Below are 16,739 nucleotides of genomic sequence, written 5' to 3'. Positions count from 1 at the left end.
GGTAATTTATAAATGCTAAACTGTAATCGGGCTTAGAGTTGTACCCAACAGCCTGCTGACATTCCCATGCACTACAGGAAGGCTCAAGCAACACTTTCTCAGAGAAGCTTTCTCCTGCACAAATTGGAAGGTTCTCAGCACACAGCCAGCTTGTCTGCTCCTGATGACTTAATGAGAACTCTGAATGGAGGACCTACCTCCATTTTATTTTCTTTTCTTTTTTTTTTTTTAAAGTTTCTATGTCATGTAAAATTTCCAGGGATTGGCTGAAGGAAGAATGCAACTGAGGGTCAAAGTTCCGAAGTTACTTCCTCTCTTTCTTGGGAGGCACAGAGCCATGTCTGGAACCTCGGTTAGAGCCTCTGCCTGACCCGTGCACAGATGCCTTCCTCTTCCAGCTCATGCTGCAACTCTGTTCCTCTTCCTCATAGCGACTTTCACGGTCAACTTTTTGGGCTTCTTCTTCCAGTTCACCCCAATCTTGTCCACTCTCTTCTTCACTGCCCAGTGATTCCTTGGAATAATCTGATTCTTCAGCTTCTGATGAATAATCTTCCTCACTGTCCTCCTCCTCTTTTTCATAGTTATCCTCTGAAGGATTAAAAGTCTCATCTTCGATTTAAGACTCAGAATCCCCTTCCTCAGTATCACTCCCCTCACCCTCAGTTTCCAGGAAAGACCAGCCACCTTGTTCAAAGAAGCCCTCAGGGTTATCAACATTAGTCTTCATAATTGTAGTCCAGTTGAGGGACTGTACTCCTTCTGTGTACTTTAGGTCACAAGAATTCAACCATTCCTTGATGGGGTCAAGAGAGGCAACATGAATGGCATTGATCATCGTCACTTTCTTGCTGTAGTCCTTGTAGATGATAACTGTGTCAAAGCTCTTCCAGTGAAACTGGACTCGCTCCAAGTGAATCAGCTCCACTTCATCCAACGTCACCACAATAGGTGGCCATTCTGTAGCATTTACCAACACAATACTAGTGGGCTGAAGGAGGCAGGTACTCCTATAGGAGCTCTGTTAAATCCCAAGTCCCCAAAAGGCACTTCAAAGTCCAGTTCCTCCTTAGTTAGAGCCTCTACTTTCTCAATGAAATTTTTAAAGGCTGTTTTCAGTTTGTGCCTCTATGCTCAGCATAGAGGTCATCTTGGTCATGCATATGCTGAGGTTTCCCCAAGTCTGTGGTGATCTCCAGCACCTCTTTGCTCTCCTTTCCTGGACTCCATGGTCCCTTCATTTGGTCAGAGCCCCTCTGAGCAAGATGAATAGCGATGCTGCATGTCCTGACCAACGTCGTCCCAGTTAAGGCCTCCAAGAAATCCAAACACTAGGTCCTCTGTCAACCTTCCAACTACATTTCAGCCCACACTTGAGGTTTCTTTGCTGTAGACACAATTTTGCTGAACACAAGAGATCGGGAAAAGTGAGGGTGGTACTGAGAAGAATAACCATGGATAAAAATAACAGTATTTCAAAATGGGGTCAAATAGGAGACCAGAGAAGTGATTTCAAATGAGAAAATAATAAAGGTTATTATTGTTTGAGTCCTTGGGATGTGACAGGAACTGTACTAAACATTTTACATCCAAGGTCTCATTTAGTCTTCAAACCAGCTACCTATGAGGTAGGCTTTATTATTTTTCCCATCATACAACTATGGAAAGAGACCCAGAGAAGTCAAGTAACTTCAGGATTTCTGCCTAGTAAGTAAAGGAGTGGAGACATGAATCCAGCTCGAGATGAAGTCAAAGATTTGACTTTTAACACCCTTGAGTATTGCTCTCATTAATTCTAGAATCAGCAATATTTCAATAATTATGTAAAAAATACAAGACTGTCTTAAATACTTGTATGGTATTTATTAACCCCTAATAAAAGAGACTGTTCTTTTCAAAAGCCTTATTGAAAAGAAACCACGGACTGCTGTCTACTCCACATTTCTGCTGTTAACAATTTGGGGCCTCCTTAGCAGAAGGGCCACACCCCATGCTTGCTGTGCTCTGCACCTCTTTTCCAGGCACACCTGAGTCTGGAGGAGACCAGACTGCATGAGGAAACTCACAGAGTTCCCCCAACTACTTAACTCTTTTAAAGATGCATTATCTAGAAAGCAGTATTATTACACATTGCTTTGTCATAATCCATTAGGAGGCTGTGTTGCAAGGAACTTATTATTAAAATAGAGTTCAAATCCTCAGACAAGAAATTTCAAAATAAATGAGAACAGGGTTTCCCTGGTGGCGCAGTGGTTGAGAGTCCGCCTGCCGATGAAGGGGACACAGGTTCGTGCCCCGGTCCGGGAAGATCCCACATGCCACGGAGTGGCTGGGCCCATGAGCCATGGCTGCTGAGCCTGTGCATCCAGAGCCTGTGCTCCACAATGGGAGAGGCCACAACAGTGAGAGGCCCGCGTACCGCCAAAAAAAAAGAAAAAAAAAAATGCTAAGAACTTTATAAATATCTCATTCTATTCTCATTAAATCTCTAAGATCTGTGTTTTATTCACCCCCATTTTATAGATAAGAAAATGGTGCCTTGAAGAGGTTAAACAATTTGCCACAGTCTTACAGTCATAAAGGTCAGAGCCTAGGCTGAAACCCAGAGCTATGGAGCTATAAAGTTTGATTCTTAACCTTGATCCCACACTGCCTCTCACCAGCATGCGCTGATAGGTTTTCACAAGTGGTAGAAAAGGGATACTTCATAGAGAGCCACCAATTGGGCATGTCATGAGTTTGCACATGGGAATGTATGGAATATAGGAGTTATGTATTGTGTGTGTCAAAGCGATATAAAAAAAAAGACTAAAATCACTGTTCTCGAGGCAAAACAGAGGACTAAGAAATATAATTTGTCATTGGTTTCATCATCTAATTCCTGGATAGCTTTGGAAAGTAATTCACCTCTGTTTCTTTAATTTACAATTAGGGAGAATATTTGACATCTATCTTCCTCATAGGAATGTTTTAAGGAAAACTAAGATATGGAACTATCATTGTAAATACTTCTCATTTGATAGATTAATGTATCAGTGTCATGCCATGTTAAGGAGTTTCAACTTTATTCTTTAAGCAATAAGTTGCTGGGGGAGATTTCCAGGGAGAAGCATAACATGACCAAATTAGCATGATGCAGAAGGGACACTGCTGAAATATGTAGAATGGATTGAAAAAAGTAAACTTTCTTTAAGTGTATTGATGTGACAGCAAGGTTACAAAGTAGGTCTGAAGCAGAGGAGGCTGGGTGTGGGCTGAGTGTGGAAAGATGGGAAAGAAAATGGTCATGTAAGAATGCACAGGGAGAAAAGAAGTGTCTAGACCTGGGAGCCAGGCAGAGGACGCTGCTTTACCTCACTGCTTTCTCACTGTTTTAGAAATATCAAAACAATGTGATTACTTTGGATTCCAACCAGGAGATTTAAGATTTGATGGCAATATAAAATGGGTGTGCATTAATACACCTCTTAGAAGCGAACAGTTAGAAAACAATTTTTTCAAGATCCTTTCTAGTTCTATGGAAAAAGGAAGTCTTTTTAATGTTTTAGCTAATATCTGGAGAGGAGCATCACTTAGGGCAGTGTACAAAGCTATGCAACACTCTGACTACCAAGAAGATACACATGCAAAGATTCTCAGATTATTTTTACCTTCTATCTCTCAGAAGAAATCAAATGAGAGTTTGAAAATTGATTACAAAATTTAGCTTTTGTGTGACCTTGACCAAGTTACTTAAATTCACTTACTCACAGTTTTCTCATTTGTGAAATTGGAATAACCATAGTAATAGCTTTAGAGGGATTTTGTGAGTATTAAATGAGTACAATCTACCTATAGTCAGGGTTCATATTATAGTATCAATACATTTTAGCTGTATGAGTATAAATGATTGTGTGTTTGAAGGAATTGTGTGCTATGAAAGACTGTGAAGGTCAAAGGAGACAGGACTCCATACACTGTGCTTGTACTTCTTTTGATCTTCCCTAGATGATATCCACTCTTTTTAAAAGATATAGCACATAGGGGGCTTCCCTGGAGGCGCAGTGGTTGGGGGTCCGCCTGCCGATGCAGGGGACACGGGTTCGTGCCCCAGTCCGGGAGGATCCCACACGCCGCGGGACGGCTGGGCCCGTGAACCATGGCCACTGAGCCTGCACATCTGGAGCCTGTGCTCCGCAACGGGAGAGGCCACAACAGTGAGAGGCCCACATACTACCAAAAAAAACAAAAAACAAAAAATCAACCCATAGCAATAAATACATTTTACATATGTCCCAGATCACATATACTTATAAAAATATATAAGTGAAACAAAAGTTTCTCAAGACAATACTTACAGGCTTCCCTGGCAAACCAAAAAAAAACATACTAAAAAAAAAAAAAAAAAAATTAAATAAATAAATAAAGATATAGCACATAAAATGATGCTCAACATTGCTAATCATCAGGGAAATGCAAATCAAAAACCACAATGCAATATCATCTCACACCTGTCAGAATGACTATCATCAAAAGGAACACAAATAACAAATGTTGGTGAAGTAGTAGTGTAGAGAAATGGGAATCCTTGTACACTGTTGGTGGGAATGTAAATTGGTGCAGCCATTGTGGAAAACAGTATGGAGTTTCCTTAAAAAACTAAAAATAGAACTACCATATGATCCAGCAATCCCATTCCTGGTTATGTATGTGAAAAAAGGCAAAAACATTAATTTGAAAAGACACAGGCACCCCAGAGTTCATAGAAGCATTATTTACAATTGCCAAGATATGGAAGGAACAGAAGTGTCCATCAATGGATGAATGGATAAAGAAGATGTGGTGTATATATATATACACTACTTAGCCATAAAAAAAAAAATGAAACTTAGCCATAAAAAAAAATGAAACTTTGCCATTTGCAACAACATGGATGGATTTGGAGGGTATTATGCTTAATGAAATAAGTCAGACAGAAAAAGACAAATACTGTATGATATCACTTAAAGGTGGAATCTAAAAAAAAATAAAACAAGCTAGTGTATATAACAAAAAAGAAACAGACTCACAGATATAGATGACAAACTAGTGGTTACCAATGGAGAGAGGAAAAGGGGGAGGGGCAAGATAGGGGTAGAGGATTAATAGGTACCAACTATTATGTATAAAATAAATAAATTACGAAGATATAGTATACAACACAGGGAATACAGCCAATATTTTATAATAACTATAAATGGAGTATAACCTTTAAAAATTGTAAATCACTATGTTGTACACCTGTAACATACAATGTTATACATCAACTATGCTTCAATAAAAAAATTTTCCATGAGAAAAAATATTCTCTTTCCCATTTTCTGAAAGAGTTTGTGCAAAACTGGTAGTTCTTCTTTCTTAAATATTTGATAGACTTCATCAATGAAGCTATCTGGGCTTGGAATTTTCTTTGTGGAAATAATTTTAATTATGAATCAAATTAATGTAATATATAGGGTAGACTTCCTGTAGATACATAAGAAGACTAAATTAACATCGAATTATCTACTTTTATGGTTTGGATTTTAGAAAGAACTTTGAATTTCTTGAGTTATAAGAATTTTTAAGAAAAAATAACAAATCAGTACTGTGGCTAAAACAAGATGAAATAAAGAGTGATATTTAGAAAGGGGGTCTTAAATTCAGTAGAAATACTGATGCAAGAAGAGCCTTTTATTAAAAAACATTTTTTTATTAAAAATGTCACTCTTGTTGCCCTTTCCACAAGAATGCTCTGTTTTATAGTGCAGGCAAATTCCTTTAATCTAATTTATTTATTACAATAAAATCTCTGTCTGCTTTATTACTCATCCTAGTAGGGTAGGAACTGAAAGTCAGATGGCTCACCCTGTGTCACGTAGTGCGTCACAAAATGGGAACTAAGTTTGGGGGGGGTCACGTGATCAGGCCAGTCTCTTGGCAGTGCCTTCAGCAGCTTACTCATCACTGTTCTGAGCTGCTTGCTGCTCACAGCAGCGTCTTCCTCCCTCATCTGAGTTTTTCTCTGCTACCACATCTCTCACCCCTTTTCCCTGACCGCACTGTTAACTACAAAGGACAGACTCCTAGCATCTTTATGCCCTACATATTAGGCTGTGTCAAAGGACACATATAAAAACCTGATTTGAAACCTGCTGTTGAACACTTTTGTCGACAGAGCTGGATTCCTGATATGGCTTCTCTATTTACAGATAATTTCTCAGCCGTCCTGGTGTTTGCATTATTGTCTCAAGTCCCAGACAGATGCATCTCTTTGTTTGACCTAAGTCCTGTGCTCCTGTACTAACTTATTAGTCCTTAAAGTGTGATCCCTCACCAGCGGTATCAATATCACCTGGTCACTTTTTAGAAATGTAGGTTCTCAATCCCTCCAAGGTATGGGGTCCAGCAATCCATGTTTTAAAAAGCTTTCCATGTAATCCTGACACACACAAAGGTTTGAAAACTACTGTTATAGCTGCAATAGGGGAGGAGGAAGCAGAATCTGGCCTTTTTGGTTCCAGAGAGGGACCAATGCTCACATGATGGGGGATTTAAAAAAAGAAGATGTTCAGATGTTGAATAGCAAAAAAAAAAAAAAAGAAAAGAAAAGAAAAGAAAAAAGCCTATGTCTACTGTACATTTTTTACAACCATCAATTTCAGAAAGACTTAGAATTTACTTAATATAAAAAAAATAGCTTTGGCGGTATAGTGGTGAGCATAGCTGCCTTCCAAAAAAAAAAAATACTAGAACAATTCGAGCTCAATTACACATGGCCCTTCTTCACTACATTCCCTATTCTACTACCTCTGCTTTCAACAGTAAATACCTGATGTCCATTTCGATTTCAACAGTAAATATTTGATGCAAGATGAACATGATCTCACATCTTAGGTATGAAAGTAGCTTTGATTACTGGGTTGTTTTAATATCACCTATTGTTTGAAGCTTTGTCTACAGCTCAGATGAATATGAGGTGCTGCCTTTCCTGACAACTATTTCTGCAGAGTTTATAGGATTAACCAAATAAATACTTGATTTTGATTCAGCTAACTGACATCCCCAAATACCCATTGGTTGGTGCTATTTGACCTCATCAATCTCCAAACCAAAATGATGTTATGTACACAACTCTATTTACTTTGGTGTGCAAAAAATCATCTTTCTACTTGAAAATAGTAACACTACTATTGGTTTTGTTAGGTAATATTTATTGAGTGCTTGCTACCTACTAGGCACTGCTTCGACTTTACACATATTCAGTCATTTATTACCACAACCCCACCACATACGTACTAGTTTATCCCCACTTTCATTAAGGCAATTGAGAAAAAATGAGATTAAATAATTTCAACACATAATGAGGTATCACCTCACACACATCAGAATGGTCATCATCAAAAAATCTACAAACAATAAATGCTGGAGAGGGTGTGGAGAAAAGGGAACCCTCTTGCACTGTTGGTGGGAATGTAAATTGATACAGCCACTATGGAGAATAGTATGGAGGTTCCTTAAAAAAACTAAAAATAGAGCTTCCACGTGACCCAGCAATCCCACTACTGAGCATATACCCTAAGAAAACTATCATTCAAAAAGAGACATATACCACAATGTTCATTGCAGCACTATTTACAGTAGCCAGGACATGGAAGCAACCTAAATGTCCATCGACAGATGAATGGATAAAGAAGATGTGCTACATATATATAATGGAAATATTACTCAGCCATAAAAAAGAATGAATTTTTTTTAAAAAAGGAATGAAATTGAGTTATTTGTAGTGAGGTGGATGGACATAGAATCTGTCATACAGAGTGAAGTAAGTCTGAAAGAGAAAAACAAACACCGTATGTTAACGCATATATATGGAATCTTAAAAAGCAGTACTGATGAACCTAGTGGTGGGGCAGGAATAAAGATGTAGATGTAGAGAACAGACTTGAGGGCACGGCGGGGAAGGGGAAGCTGGGATGAAGTGAGAGAGTAGCATTGACGTATATACACTACCAAATGTAAAATGGATGGCTAGTGGGAAGCTGCTGCATAGCACAGGGAGATCAGCTAGGTGCTTTGTGATGACCTAGAGGGATGGGATAGAGAGGGTAGGAGGGAGGCTCAAGAGGGAGGGGATATGGAGATATATGTATACATATAGCTGATTCACTTTGTTGTACAGCAAAAACTAACACAACATTGTAAAGCATTTATACTCCAATAAAGATGTGGAAAACACCAATAATTTCAACAAAGTTACACAGCTAATAAGTGGTGGAGCTGGGATTTTATTCTAGGCAGTTGACTTCACACTAGGCATACAAACATAAGAAAACCACTGTCCCAGTGTTTCTGGGACTGAGGGGTTTCCTGGGATGCGGGACTTTCAGTGCTAAAACTGAGATAACCCCAGGCAAACCAGGATGGTTGGTCACACTGCAACTACTATGCTGCAAGATGTATTTATGTCCTTTCTCCCACCTTGAGTGACATGTGAAATATATCAAGCTAATTGCTGACTTCCATAGTTCCAGGAAACAGTAGACCCACGTGTCTGTACAGGAGCACAAGGCTCTTAGGTGTCTCTACTCCATTTCCATCATTCCATTCCAGAGTGTCCATTACTCAAGGTCATCACTTAATGTCCCCTTTCAGGAGACAGGATCCAATCTAAAGAGCTTTGCTGTTCCAGAGATGTCCCTGGATTTCCCCAAATATTCCACTAAAAACTAGGGTAAGAGATTCTAAGAATTTGTCTCAATATAAATTGCCCAATTGTTTTTCTTTAAAAGAACGTAAAACTCTTTAACAAAAACTCCAGCTCATTAGTTTCAAGTTTGTAATAAGGAATTATAAAGGGACAACCCAACAAGGAATTGGAGAGGGAACAAGGAAAGGAAGATAGAAGAGCTAGAACATTTAGCGGGGATTTAATTTACTTCGTAGTTTAAGACTGAGAAAGCACACACAATGTTCCTCAAACACACACAAAATTTCACAGTTACATGGAAAGGAGTGCATGAAGTCATCAGGAGGACCCAGCTGCAGACTAGTGTCAATAATTCTCACCTCCAAACCTCAGGAAGGACCAACTCTCAGCCTCCTAATGTGAAACTGTGGGAAATTCCTTCACGATAGTGAACCCTCTATTAACTGAGTTATCTATAATAGTTAGATACATAAATACTGATATTTAAAAGAAAGGATCCTTAACTAATTTATTCTGTCCCCATTCCTATCCCCACAGATAATCTCTTTAATTGTTTACCTGTTTCTTGTAGTAGTTATGTCTTTAAATGGTTATTATCTCTAGATAAAAGCCTCACACAGCTAGTTCTAGATTTTCCAGTTTTTCATATTATCTATTGACATCCTTCTCTATCTGTTGAGTTATGTTGTTTTGGTTAAGAAGAAGAGAGGACCTGAGAGGTCCTTGGATCACACCTTGAGAACTGCTACTCTAGTTCTTTGATAATTCCTCCTTTCAATTTTACTATCCTCTCTTTCTGGAATTTCATAGTTATATGTTGGATCTAACTCTGAATTTTTCCCCTCTATCTTACAAGTCTTAATCCTTTGGTATTACTTTCTAGAATATTTTTGCAATTTAAATTTCCACTGATTCATTGATTTTTGTGTGGGTGGAAAGAATGTCAAAGAGGTCTTCCTGTTTTCTGATTGTTATTTAGTATATTCTTTCCTCCCTTCCTTCCTTCCTTCCTTCCTTCCTTCCTTCCTTCCTTCCTTCCTTCCTTCCTGCCTCTCTCTCTTATTCTTTCTTTCCTTCATCATAACAACTGATGATGGGAAATTTTGGTGAAACTTTCTAAGGATACCAATGGGAGTTAAATTTTTTTTTTTCTATTCCCTGTTTTTTAATTTTTTTCCCCAGTTTTCTCAATGGTCATTTTTAAGAATGAGGCAACAGAAACCTGATTGAGAGGCCTGAGTATGTGGGTGGGACTTGTCAGTTAACTCTGAGATGACAGGACAAGAGTCAGTCATCTCACTGGAGACACCTAAATGCCTGAATGGAGTGGACATTGACATCTTTATAGAAAAGCCTTTTACTTCCGGCTTGTGGTGGAAGTAATGAACATGGTATATCCAAATCCTGAGACAGTCCAGAGATCTTTGGGGATGATCAGCAACTTTTTGACTGTATTTTTTTCTGAGTCTATGCTACACAGTGCTGCCTCTCTCCTACTTCATCAGTTTCCTTTTCTCCATCTATTTCCTAATTCCTCGAAATCTGTCTACATCTCATGTTGACAGGTATTCTTCCTCCATCATTTTTACTGTAAATGCAGTATGTTTATTCTGTTATATTTAAGCAGAGCCATGATCTATTTTAGCTTTATATTTACAATTGCTGGTGATAATGTTCTGCATTTACTTATTTTCAAAGCACCTTCATTTTTGTTATGTTATTTTATCTCTATAATGCTCTCCCGGGGAAGTTAGAACAGTAGGTATTTTCATGTCGGGTCTCTGGATGATAAAATCAAATGCAAGAGAAGTTAAGCATCTCATTCAAAAATATTCAAGGAATCAAAGACAAATTTGAAAGTAGGACCTGGGTCTTCTAATTTCTAGTTTGCTTTCCAGTAAGCCAAGCTGCCTTTTGCAAGGACAGCTCAATTTAAATTCCGGCCATGCCATTTACTTGATGAGTAACAGCTACAGTTTTGGTTTCTGCAATTGTAACTGGATTATTGTAGGATAATAACCACCCTACTTATGTATTCATCACAGAATTGCTATGATTGATAAAATGAGACAATATCTGTGAAATTGTCTTTCTTATAAACTATATAGTTTAATATACATATTAAGTATAAATTTCCTACATAAAAAGTAACTTGCGTATACTTTAAACTTTTTTTCTTTTCAAATTAGACTTGTGGAAAAGATATTATATTCATATGATTCCAAAATCAAAAGAGTAAAAAAGAACAAAACAGGAAAAGAATTGCTTCCACAGCTGCCTCAATCCGTGTTCTTATCTCCTAGGAATGTTTACGAGTAACTATTTTCACGTAGCCCTGTGTTGTCAAGTTTCTGGATGTTTGCCCTTCTAAAAGAGGTGAAAAAGAATAATCATGGCTGCTCTGGTTACCTATTGGCTATATTTCAAAAACCATGCTAAGTGAGCCCTGAATGGCTTAAAACAAGATAATCATTTAATTTACTCACAAATCTTCAATTGCAGCAGAACATAGTGAGGACAGCTCATCTCTGCTCCATGCAGTGTTAGCTAGGACAGCTCAACTGAAGCTGGAGGGTCTCCTTCCAAGATGGCATACTCTCATGGCTGGCAAGCTGGTACTGGCTGTTGGTTCCTGTCCACATGGGCATCTCTACTGGAGGCTTGTGCTTCCTCACAGTATGGTGATTGGGTTCTAAGAGAAAGAGACAGTATGTGGAAATCTCCAGTGTCTAGAAGCTCTGGCCCAGAAACTGGCACTGAAACACCTCTGCTGTATTCTGTTTGTCAGAACATTACAGACCCCAGATATAAGGGAAAGTGACACCGCCTGATAGAAGGAATGCCAAATAATTCTGGGGCCATGTTTTGAGACCACAGGTATGTTAATGTTTGAATTAGTATTGCTTTATTATGAGTGCAGATGAACAGCTTTTTACAAATCTAGAGTTTGTTTATATTGCCTTTGCTTTACTGTCTATTCATATCCTTTTATTATTTTTTCCCTATTTGTTTAGTAGACATTTTCTTTTTATTTCAAATACAGTTTTATATGAGGAAGGTGAGTCTTTCCTTTGTGATATGAATCACAGATAATTTTCCCACTTTTTCACTTGTCTTTTTAATTTGCTTATAATATTTTTACCCCATGCGTTAGTTTTTTTAATGTAGTTGAATTTTACAGTCTTGTTTTATGGCTTATAGATTTGAGTCTATAATTTTAAAAACTTCCTCCTTTATAGGAGTTTACTTGTATTTTTATATTATATTTTTATTGTTTTATTTTTTACATTTAAAACATTGATTCATTCAGAGTTATTTATCAGGATATATGCATGAGGTATGTTCATTTTTCAAAATGAACTTAAGAATCACCTCTATTAGATATAATCCCTCAATCAAACAAACAAAAAATAAAAGAACAGGGCTTCCCTGGTGGCGCAGTGGTTGAGAGTCCGCCGATGCAGGGGACACAGGTTCGTGCTCCGGTCCGGGAAGATCCCACATGTCGGGGAGCGGCTGGGTCCGCGAGCCATGGCCGTTGAGCCTGCGCGTCCGGAGCCTGCGCTCCGCAACGGGAGAGGCCACAATAGTGAGAGGCCCGTGTACCGCAAAAAAAAAAAACCCAAAAAACAAACAAACAAAAAAAGAACAATAACAAAAACAACGGTAAACAGTTGGCATTTTTATTGGGATCATGCTAAATTAACAAATTGACTTAGAGAGAATTGACGTTTATACAATGAATGTGCCTATCAAAGAACATGGTACATTTTCTCATTTCTTCAAGTATTATTTTGTGCCTTCAGAAGTTTTCAAAACTGTTTTCTCGTATAGGTGTTTCATATTAGTTTTAAATGTTTCCTTATTTATTATATTTATTGATACTACAAATGGAATTTGTTCTTCTATGTCCTATTGTCATATGCATGAAGCCCATTATTTATCATTATTAAATTCATGCATCGTTATATTAATAAATTTCTTTATTGTTTGAAGGAATTTTAGTTTAATTATCTTGCAGTTTTTAAGAATGAAATAATATTTTCAGTTATGATAATTTTAACTTTTCCTGTTAACTTCTGAACCTCTAATTTCTTTTTCTTTTCCTAAATGCATTTGTTAATATCTTAGTCCAGTTTAAATTGAAATGTGACAGTAGACATTGTTTAATTTTTTTCTGGGTATCAACAGAATATTTCTTGATTTTTCCCATAAAACATGCTGGCTCAGTGTTTTGTTTTTGTTTTTGTTTTAGCATTGTTTATGATGACCGTATGCATTTTCTTCTTGGTTCTATAATATGACGATACAGGTCATAATATTAACTTAACTTACATTTCTAGAATAAAGCCACTTGGTAATGATCTACTATTTTTTAAGGAACTACTGAGGTTTTCTTTTATTGAAGAATAGTTGATTTACAATATTATATTACTTTCAAGTATACAACATAGTGATTCAATATTTATATGATTATACTCTAAAGTTATCAGAAAATAATGGGTATATTTCCCTGTGCTGCCCAATCTACCCTTGTTGCTTATTTATTTTATACATAGTACTTTGTATATCTTAATACTATACCCCAATCTTGACCCTCCTCCCTTCCCTCTCCCCACTGGTAACCACTGGTTTGTTCTCTACATCTGTAAGTCTGTTTCTGTTTTGTTATATACATTCATTTGTTTTATTTTTAAGATTCCACATATAAGTGATAACACAGAGTATTTGTCTTTCTCTGCCTGACTTGTTTCACTAAGCATACTACCCTCTAGATCCAACCATGTTGTTGCAAATGGCATTATTTCATTCTTTTTTATGGCTGAGTAATATTTCATTGTATATATAAAGAGAGCATATCTTTATCTATTCATCTGTTGATGGACACTTAGGTTGCTTCCATATCTTGGTTATTGTACATAATGCTGCTAAGAACGTTGGAGTGCATGTATCTTTTAGAATTACTGGTTTCATTTTCTTCAGATATATCCCCAGCAGTGAAATTGCTGGTAGTTCTATTTTTAGTGTTTTGTGGAACCACCTTACTGTTTTCCATAGTGGCTGCACTAATTTACATTCCCACCAACAGTGTACAAGTGTTCCCTTTTCTCCACATCCTTGCCAACATTTGTTATTTGTAGACATTCACACATTCTGGCAGGTGTGAAGTGATATCTCATTTTGGTTTTGATTTGCAGTTCTCTGATCATTAGTGATATTGAGCATTTTTTCATGTGATTGTTGGTCATCAGTACATCTTCTTTGGAAAAATTTCTATTCGGGTCTTCTGTCCATTTTTAAATTGAGTTGTTTGGTTTTTTTGGTATTGAGTTGTATGATCTGTTTATATATTTTGGATATTAACCTCTTATTGATCATATAATTTGCAAATATTTTCTCCCATTCAGTAGGTTGTCTTTACATTTTGTCAATGGTTTCCTTTGCTGTTCAAAGCTTTTAAGTTTAATGAGGTCCCATCCAAAAAAGGTATTGCCATGATTTATGTCAAAGACTGTTCTGCCTCTGTTCTCTTCTAAGAGTTTTATGGTTTCCAGTCGTAGATTTAGATCTTTAATACATTTTGAGTTTATTTTTGTATATGATGTGAGAAAATATTCTAATCTCATTATTTTACATGTAGCTGTCCAGTTTTCCCAGCACCATTTGTTGAAGAGACTATCTTTTCTCCATTGTATATTCTTGTCACTTTTGTCACAGATTAATTAACCATAAGTGTGTGGCTGTATTTCTGAGTTCTCCATTCTGTTGCATTGATCTATGTGTCTGTTTCTGTTCCAGTATTATGCTGTTTTAATTGCTGTAGCTTTGTGGTATAGTCTGAAGTCAGGGAGCATGATACCTCCAGCTTTGTTCTTTCTTCTCAAGATTGCTTTGGCAATTTGGGGTCTTTTATGGTTGCATATAAATTTTAGGGTTATTTGTTCTAGTTCTGTGAAAAATGTCATATTTAATAGGGGTTGCAATCAATCTGTAGATCCTTTGGGTAGAATTGTAATACTAATTCTTCCAATCCAAGAACAAAGGATATCTTAGTTTGCAGCACAGGGGATCTCTCATTGAGACACATGAGCTCAATAGTTGCAGAGCACAGGCTTAGTTCCTCCGCAGCTTGTGGGATCTTAGTTCCCTTACCAGGGATCAAACCTGCACCCCCTGCATTGGAAGGCAGATTCTTTACCACTGGACCACCAATGGAGTCCCTATCTTTCAATTTTTAAATCACCTTCAGTTTCCTTCATCCGTGTTTTATGATTTTCAGAATATTGATTTTTCACCTCCTTGGGTAAAATTTTTGCTAGGTATTTTATTCTATTTGATGTGATTTAAAGCAGGATTGTTTTCTTGCTTTCTCTTTCTGATATTTTATTGTTAGTGTAAAGAAATGCAACAGATTTCTATGTATTAATCTTATATCACAAAACTTTGCTGAATTCACTTATTAGTCCTAATAGTTTTGGGTGGAGATTTTAGCGTTTTCTATGTATTGTATTATATCATACAATATACTTCCTTCCAATTTTACTTCTTCCTTTTCCATTTGGATGCCTTTTATTTATTTTTCTTGTCTGATTGCTGTGCCTAGGCTTCACCTCTGCTCAATGGCCATCACACCCTATCCTAGGGTGGGAGTGGGTCCCAAGTTGCTGGAGTAGAAGCCCTGACTGTTGGGTTTGAGCTGGTTCTGTTCCCTTTAAGTGTGTGTCCTCCCCTCTCCCAGAACTGGCATCTTCAACCCAGAGGGGAGGAGTGCTGGAGCAAGAGGGGCTGGTGCAAGTGCTCAGCATGGATCTGGGCATAGACAGCGGCTGCCCTGGCTTCTGATGTGCTGCCTGGATGGCTTCTGATGTGCTGCCTGTTTAAGCACCAGTAGTGACTGTCCCCCACCCTGCTCAGATGCCACTCCAGGTCTGAGCTGCCTTTATCCCTCACAGCTGAGCTCTCCCCTCAGCTACTGTCACTCTTGTCCTGGTGTAGAGCTGTGTCATGAAACAGGTGGGGGCCAGAGCAGATGCTTAGCTCAGGCTGGAGCATTCTCCAGAGAGGCTGCGGGAAACCTGCAGTTTCAATCTGCCGCCCTACCCTGTTAAAGGAATAAGCAAGCATGTGCGTGGTTCTCATGGGTGGGGTCCAGGCTTCCCTCAGCCCGTCTGTTAGTCACTGCCCCTCCAACAGAGCAAGGGGACTTGTCTTACCTGTGTCTGACCCCAGGGCATTGGTGCCCAGTATGTGGCTTGAACTGCTCACTCCCCAGGGAGAAGCTCCACCCAAGCAATGTTCCTCTTCTTCTGAGTCCCCTCCCAGGGTCACAGTTCGCAACCTGATGCCTTCTCCTCCCTTTCTACCCGATTCCATGTGTTCCTTTCTTATAGCCCTGGTTGTACAGGAATCTTTCTTCCAGTCTCCAGTTAGTTTTTGTTCCACGGATAGTTGTATGATTGATACATTCATGGGGGGAGGTGAGTTCTACATCCTTCTACTCTGCCATCTTGATCTCCTCTCAGGAACTACTGAGTTTTATTTGCTAATATTTTATTTCGGATTTTGAACTTTATTAATAAATGAGATTGGTTTATAGATTTCCTTGTTTGTGATCTTTGTCATTCCTTTGGTATAAATGTTTTACTTGCTTTATTAAATGCACTTAGGGACTTTCCTCCTTCTCTATGATCTGAAACAATTTAAATAACATTGGAATTATATGTTCTCTAAAGATTTTATAGAGTTCTCCCAGGAAAACATTTGAAGAAACAAAAGCAACTTTTGGACTACTTTATTTCTTTTTTGGAAATCTATCTGCCTAGATTTTTTTTCTAATCTTTTGGTTAAGTTTTGGTAAGTTATATTTTTCAAAATATTCTTTATGTTATTCAGGTTTTCAAAGTTATTTGCATAGAATTAAACAAACAAACAAATGAAAACCCCCAAACCTCATGATTTTTTTAAATTTCCCCTTTTTCTCTGAATCTACCTTACCATTGTGGTCTGAAAGTTTTATACGCTCATTTCCATG

General features: G+C 37.8%; 1 pseudogene; it reads right to left on the bottom strand.

Annotated features, from left to right (window-relative positions):
* Nucleotides 1-304: 304 nt before the first annotated feature.
* Nucleotides 305-16,081, bottom strand: LOC103090239 (FACT complex subunit SPT16 pseudogene; annotated as a pseudogene).
* Nucleotides 16,082-16,739: the final 658 nt, after the last annotated feature.

The sequence above is a fragment of the Lipotes vexillifer genome, unplaced genomic scaffold (genome assembly GCF_000442215.2).
Source record: "Lipotes vexillifer unplaced genomic scaffold, Lipotes_vexillifer_v1.1 scaffold1302, whole genome shotgun sequence".
NCBI lineage: Eukaryota > Metazoa > Chordata > Mammalia > Artiodactyla > Lipotidae > Lipotes > Lipotes vexillifer.
The sequence above is the reverse complement of the archived record's forward strand: the minus strand, read 5'-3'. Positions and strand labels throughout refer to the sequence as shown.